The following is a 7804-nucleotide window of genomic DNA, read 5'->3' as shown; positions in this document are numbered from 1 at the left end:
ATTTTGACACATCTTGCCATGTTCTGTTATAATCTCCACCCGGCACAGCCAGAAGAGGACTGGCCACCCCTCATAGCCTGAATGTCAAAAGACATCAAGAAAGACAAAGCTGGTGAATGAAAGACAGGATGACATAAAGAAGGAATCCGASATAGACGAAAGGAACTGTCAAGCTAAATTTAGAAATTCTTTCAGATTCTGCYGCTTTGAATGAATTGGGACAATTCCACTAATTCTACGTCTCTCCTCCTTCCATGCCAACACAATGACCCTGTAATTGCAGTTGAAGAGGGTACAATGGGCCCGCTCTCTAGGCCTGTCGACACGAGGCTGTCACCCCTCAAGCAGCCACTCCGCTCCGCGCCCGCCTCACGTGGCTGACAGCCCCGTTTGTTTAAAGAGCGACGTAGTGTCTTTGAGGCGGTCTGCGGCGAGAGGGATTCTGATTCTGATGTAATTACTGGCTCTTTCCTGTTGTCAAAAGATGCTCTCAAACCCAATGCAGTCATTACCGGCTAACACCACAGCTCCTTCCTGACAAGTCTTCCCTATTCCCTCTACTGTAATGAATGGATGCCAGTCTCTCCCTCTTTCCCTCCCTTCATCCTTCGTTCTCTCCCTCTCTTCATCCTTTGTTCTCTACCTCTCTTCTGACAGGATGAAACACGGCCTTCATYYKCCGTGCATGAGCACCACAACAACGTTATGTGTAGCAGCATGGGTGTGGGATGCAGCCTTAACAAGTCAGAAGGGATAGTCATGTAAGTGGCAACACTGGSCCATTCAAATGACATGATTCATGAGCGTTTCTATTCTGCGCAACGCTGTCACTGTTTAGCTAAAATAACACCTAAATAAAACATTGAAGGGAGAAATAAATAGATAATGAAAGAAAAACACATCCAGCACAATATCCATAGTAGCCGTTCTCATATCACCCCATTTGAACCTTGTACTGTTTCTGTAGTATTCCCCTCCAGTGGGAGTACGTACCATGTCTGTTTGGCYATGTCCAGTTGGTAGGCACGGGTGATCTCGTCTAGGTGGGCCTGGAGCATGGGCTGCARCTCCTCCCGGGGAGAGGGCGTGAGGGTGGCCGTGGACTGCTGACCGAAGGACACCGCTGCTGGAGACGAGGCCACTCCACGCATGGGTGGGGTGGGGACCCTCTCTTCCTCCTCCTCTAGCTCATCCTCCATTCCCTGGTGGAGGTAGGTCTGCACGGGCATGGGAGGACCCCAGCCATCACTCTCATACCTGGGGTGGCCACACAAAGAGAGAGAGAGAGCGAGAGAGAGAGAGAGAGAGAGAGAGAGAGAGAGAGAGAGAGAGAAGAGAGAGAGAGAGAGAGAGAGAGAGAGAGAGAGAGAGAGGAGAGAGGAGGAGGAGGGGGGTAAGAGAACACTAGTCTGAAAAGACTAGACTGTCTTCTTTTGGTGACGTGCCAGACTAGTGTGACCTTGTCAAACGTTCAAAGGACTTCAGACTAGTGTGACCTTGTCAAACATTCTAAGGACTTCAGACTAGTGTACCTTGTCAAAACGTCTAAAGGACTTCAGACTAGTGTGACCTTGTCAAACATTCTAAAGGACTTCAGACTAGTGTAACCTTGTCAAACTTTCTAAAGGACTTCAGACTAGTGTGACCTTGTCAAACGTTCTAAAGACTTCAGACTAGTGTGACCTTGTCAAACGTTCTAAAGGACTTCAGACTAGTGTGACCTTGTCAAACGTTCTAAAGGTTTCAGACTAGTGTGACCTTGTCAAACGTTCTAAAGGACTCCAGACTAGTGTGACCTTGTCAAAAGTTCTAAAGGACTTCAGACTAGTGTGACCTTGTCAAAGGTTCTAAAGAGCTTCAGACTAGTGTGACCTTGTCAAACGTTCTAAAGGACTTCAGACTAGTGTGACCTTGTCAAAGTTCTAAAGGACTTCAGACTAGTGTGACCTTGTCAAACATTCTAAAGGATTTCAGACTAATGTGACGTCAAACGTTCTAAAGGACTTCAGACTATGTGACCTTGTCAAACGTTCTAAAGGACTTCAGACTAGTGTGACCTTGTCAAATGTTCAAAAGGACTTCAGACTAGTGTGACCTTGTCAAACGTTCAAAGGATCAGACTAGTGTGACCTTGTCAAACATTCTAAAGGACTTCAGACTAGTGTGACCTTGTCAAACGTTCTAAAGACTTTAGACTAGTGTGACCTTGTCAAACGTTCTAAAGGACTTCAGACTAGTGTGACCTTGTCAAACGTTCTAAAGGACTTCAGACTAGTGTGACCTTGTCAACATTCTAAAGGACTTCAACTAGTGTGACCTTGTCAACGTCTAAAGGACTTCAGACTAGTGTGACCTTGTCAAACGTTCTAAAGGACTTCAGAACTAGTGTGACTTGTCAAACATTCTAAAGACTTCAGACTAGTGTGACCTTGTCAAACGTTCTAAAGGACTTCAGACTAGTGTGACCTTGTCAAAGTTCTAAAGGACTTCAGACTATGTGACCTTGTCAAACGTTCTGAAGGACTTCAGACTAGTGTGACCTTGTCAAAGTTCTAAAGGACTTCAGACTAGTGTGACCTTGTCAAACGTTCTGAAGGACTTCAGACTAGTGTGACCTTGTCAAACATTCTAAAGGACTTCAGACTAGTGTGACCTTGTCAAAGGACTTTGTACATACGAGTAATGGAGCAGTGGAGGGAGTGAGGTTTTAATTTCCCATAACGGCGCTTATACATGCTGAAATAACACTAGTCGTAAAGAAAATGTTAATTAAAGGAATTTGTCAGTGCACACTCCATAGGACATAACTGTTTAAATCTGTGGTCATTAGGAGGCTCAGATTTACAGTGCAGAGGACTCCTCATTTGCCAGATAGCCTATTAAACCAGATGAGTGTCCCAGACTGAAGATGAAGGTTAGAGGACAGCACMCCTCAACTAGGCAGACACACAGTTAAATGAGATAGTATGTGTGAGTGAATCTATTTTGGGATACAACTAACATTTTTAGCTTACACCTCCCCTGACTAAAGGCAGACTTTACATGAAGGAACCGGACGCCTGACAGTCTACTAACAATAACAGTTGCTTGAGGGTAATTTGGTGGGAAAAGAGCAGAGAGAGGCTAGGCAACGTGGAAAAGAGAAAATAGTTTGAGTAAAATGTTTCCCTCATACTCAGTTAGTGGAGAGAGCTCACTGTGGAATCTCTCTATTTTTATCTCTGTTTTGGGTCKTTCCCTCTCTCCCAGCTTGAAACAATGTAGTCCTGACATTCTTTCCCTCAGAAAGAGAATCAGCAGAATAGATTGATTTGTCAATCCCGCTTGCCGCAGGAGACTGCAATGGTTAAACAATGCACTCATGAAGTTTCTCCCTCAGATAAAAATATGGGATGAGCAGATAGATTGATGTGAAACCGTCTCTGTCCATCCTGCCTGCCTGGGGAGACAGTAACATACAGATCCCTCTACTTCTCTGGTGTAATTAGCCAGAGAGGAACAGCTAGCCAGGAGCACGACAATGTCCTATAATAACACACAGTAGTTGGTGGGATTCTACTTGAACTCAACAGTGTACTGTATATACATGTAAAAGCTAATGTTGTCCCCTAATCCCCTATTAGGAGTAACTGTCTCACTTTCGGCAAAGCCTGAATGAAGGATCAGACAATGATAGATACATATAATTGTTCTAATCAGTGTGGTAGAATCTAGTTGGACTGTATGGGCAGAGTGGGGACTGTTTTGCATCTCCATGGATGTATGGAGTGTATGTTATGGTGGGTGTGGCTCGTACCCTCCTCCTTCATAGTGCTCGTTGGGGTAGTGGTCCATCTCGGTGCCAGGGAGAGGGTGTACAGGTGGAGGGGGCAGGGGCACGTTGGCCCAGCTGGAGCCGTTAGCCTTGGTGGGTTTGGMGCCAACCTTGGCCTTCTTCTTCTTACCCCCCTTACCACCTATGAACAGCAGAGATGGAGCGAGTTAGAACGATTGACTCAGACAACATGAAGAATTCAATTACTAGAAAAATCTATAAAACCATATAACATGGGTGGCTATGTGAAGTATTCACTGTCAGTCTAACAAACAGATATTGSCAACAGAAATCGATTGAACATATAAAGCTGAACATTCCTTCATTTCGAAACAGGTCATTTCAAACAGGTCATCTCCTTCTAAAAGTCACCCACATTCTCAAACAAACGGATTCAATGAGCCATGCCTGTCAGCAGCCTCACATAGAAGAACCTCAAGGACAAGTAATGAAAAGTGTGCTTCCATTGATTGATTTGCTGAAAGGCCTCAAATCTCCATAGAAACAGGGAGAGAGCAGCAGTAAAGAAGCAGAGGGTAGACCCCGGTCCTCCAGCCATCCCTTAGTGTCCCCGTTTCACTAGAGGTGTGGGTCCACAATGAAATATCTCACTAGAGGTGTGGGTYCACAATGAAATCTCTCACTTCAGAACATCATCATAATGAATGGGTCCATGGCGTCTGTGTGGCCATAATAGAATTCACTGAGAGTCTATTACACTGTCATTGATTTGATTACGCAAGAGAGAGAGAGAAAGAGAGAGCTCCCCTTCCCCATCCATTTCCCCTCACACCCCTCTGAGACTGGATTCTCCTCTGCTCTGCCCCATCCATCTTTATAAATCTGCCAGCCAGGCCTACGTCTAGATTGGGGTTTAAATTATTTGGTGACAGTGAGGGTGGGGTGGGGGGGCTCTCTTTATCTCAGGTGATCTTTGACATCTAAAGCCCACTGTTATCTTTCTCAGTTGTCCTCAGTGTGGTCCGCAGGCCTCAGATCACTTGTCCTAGACAGGAAAAGGCTGCAGGCTCTAGGGGCTCTGTGTTTTCCCTATATAGAGGACATATGAGCATGAGTCCCCAATATAGAGGACATATGAGCATAAGTCCCCTATATAGAGGACATATGAGCATAAGTCCCCTATATAGAGGACAATGAGCATGAGTCCCCTATATAGAGGACATATGAGCATGAGTCCCTATATAGAGGACATATGAGCATGAGTCCCTATATAGACGACATATGAGCATAAGTCCCCTATATAGAGGACATATGAGCATGAGGCCCTATATAGAGGACATGAGCATGAGTCCTATATAGACGACATATGAGCATAAGTCCCTATTAGAGGACATATGAGCATGAGTCCCCTATATAGAGGACATATGAGCATGAGTCCCCTATATAGAGGACATATGAGCATGAGTCCCCTATTTAGAGGACATATGAGCATGAGTCCCCTATATAGAGGACATATGAGCATGAGTCCCCTATATAGAGGACATATGAGCATGAGTCCCCTATATGAGGACATATGAGCATGAGTCCCCTATTTAGAGGACATATGAGCATGAGTCCCCTATATAGAGGACATATGAGCATGAGTCCTATTTAGAGGACATATGAGCATGAGTCCCCAATATAGAGGACATATGAGCATGAGTCCCCAATATAGAGGACATATGAGCATGAGGCCCCAATATAGAGGACATATGAGCATGAGTCCCCTATTTAGAGGACATATGAGCATGAGTCCCCTATTTAGAGGACATATGAGCATGAGTCCCCAATATAGAGGACATATGAGCATGAGTCCCCTATTTAGAGGACATATGAGCATGAGTCCCCTATATAGAGGACATATGAGCATAAGTCCCCTATTTAGAGGACATATGAGCACAAGTCCCCAATATAGAGGACATATAGCATGAGTCCCCTAAATAGAGGACATATGATCACACGTCCCCAATATAGAGGACATATGAGCATGAGTCCCCTATTTAGAGGACATATGAGCATGAGTCCCCTATATAGAGGACATATGAGCATGAGTCCCCTATTAGAGGACATATGAGCATGAGTCCCCAATATAGAGGACATATGAGCATGAGTCCCCAATATAGAGGACATATGAGCATGAGTCCCCAATATAGAGGACATATGAGCATGAGTCCCCTATTTAGAGACATATGAGCATGAGTCCCCTATTTAAGAGACATATGAGCATGAGTCCCCAATATAGAGGACATATGAGCATGAGTCCCCTATTTAGAGGACATATGAGCATGAATCCCTATATAGAGGACATATGAGCATAAGTCCCTATTTAGAGGACATATGAGCACAAGTCCCCAATATAGAGGACATATGAGCATGAGTCCCTAAATAGAGGACATATGAGAAAAGTCCCAATATAGAGGACATATGAGCATGAGTCCCCAATATAGAGGACATATGAGCATGAGTCCCCAATAGAGGACTATATCACACGTCCCAATATAGAGAACATATGAGCATGAGTCCCCTAAACAGAGAACATATGAGCATGAGTCCCCTAAATGAGAACATATGAGCATGAGTCCCCTAAATAGAGAACATATGAGCATGAGTCCCCTATTTAGAGAACATATGAGCATGAGTCCCCTAAACAGAGAACATATGAGCATGAGTCCCTATATAGAGAACATATGAGCACAAGTCCCAATATAGAGGACATATGAGCATGAGTCCCCAATTTAGAGGACATATGAGCATGAGTCCCCAATATAGAGAACATATGAGCATGAGTCCCCTAAACAGAGAACATATGAGCATGAGTCCCCTAAATAGAGGACATATGAGCATGAGTCCCCTAAACAGAGAACATATGAGCATGATCCCCAATATAGAGGACATATGAGCATGAGTCCCTATATAGACGACATATGAGCATGAGTCCCCAAATAGAGGACATATGAGCATGAGTCCCAATATAGAGGACATATGAGCATGAGTCCCTAAACAGAGGACATATGAGCATGAGTCCCCTAAATAGAGGACATATGAGCATGAGTCCCCTAAACAGAGAACATATGAGCATGAGTCCCCAATATAGACGACATATGAGCATGAGTCCCCTAAACAGAGGACATATGAGCATGAGTCCCTATATAGACGACATATGAGCATGAGTCCCCTAAATAGAGGACATATGAGCACAAGTCCCCAATATAGAGGACATATGAGCATAAGTCTTTTGTCTGTTCATTTCCAAACTGTCCTTGAAATGAAGATAACATATCTATGACCATTGCATGTGTGAGTTTGTGTATTTGTGATATGAGCATTGCATGTTGTTCTGAGGACTGAGAGAACTGGGAGATAAACTGAGTTTGGAGTCCTTTCTAGGAATCCACATTTGTGCAGACTCCACTATCAGTTTGCCAACGGACACCTCACATCTCAATCCAGAAAATACTCCCCAGTTGACATGCCAGCCACACATACAGGCTAGTGAAAACCATCCTTGGAGGCCTCTTGGTACACTTGTATCTGTCATCTGTTGGTTAACCCTCACTGCCAAAGGCCTATAATCACGTTGCTCAGAGCCACAAAAAAGCAACATTTCAGGGAACCCTACATCTTGTGCCATGCAACACCATGTAATCTATAAGACTGTCCAGACAAGGACATGGCTACAAATTAGCTCAATGTCATCAAAAAGAACGGTCCATCAACACTCAGGGATATTTTGGAAATGCATCCTATGATCCAGTACGGATGAGGTCAGAGACAGAGAAAAACAGCATATTGCTTTAGCAGTAGATGGAGAATTTAGTTATTTCACCATTTTCCCTATAAGATTTTAGCTGTTCCCGGGCAGAAATGTTCCCGTCAAAGATGATTGGATTGCAACAATGTTGCAGCAGAACATGAGAGATATTAGGACTGGGAGGAGGATAGTCTGATAAAGACTGGGAGTAATAAACTAACAACAGTAAGCCCAGGGCA

General features: G+C 44.2%; 1 pseudogene; it reads right to left on the bottom strand.

Annotated features, from left to right (window-relative positions):
• Positions 1–7804, bottom strand: part of LOC112069690 (roundabout homolog 2-like) — a 141846-nt pseudogene that overhangs the window by 18881 nt on the left and 115161 nt on the right.

This window comes from Salvelinus sp. IW2-2015, unplaced genomic scaffold (assembly GCF_002910315.2).
Source record: "Salvelinus sp. IW2-2015 unplaced genomic scaffold, ASM291031v2 Un_scaffold1081, whole genome shotgun sequence".
Classification (NCBI taxonomy): domain Eukaryota; kingdom Metazoa; phylum Chordata; class Actinopteri; order Salmoniformes; family Salmonidae; genus Salvelinus; species Salvelinus sp. IW2-2015.
The sequence above is the reverse complement of the archived record's forward strand: the minus strand, read 5'-3'. Positions and strand labels throughout refer to the sequence as shown.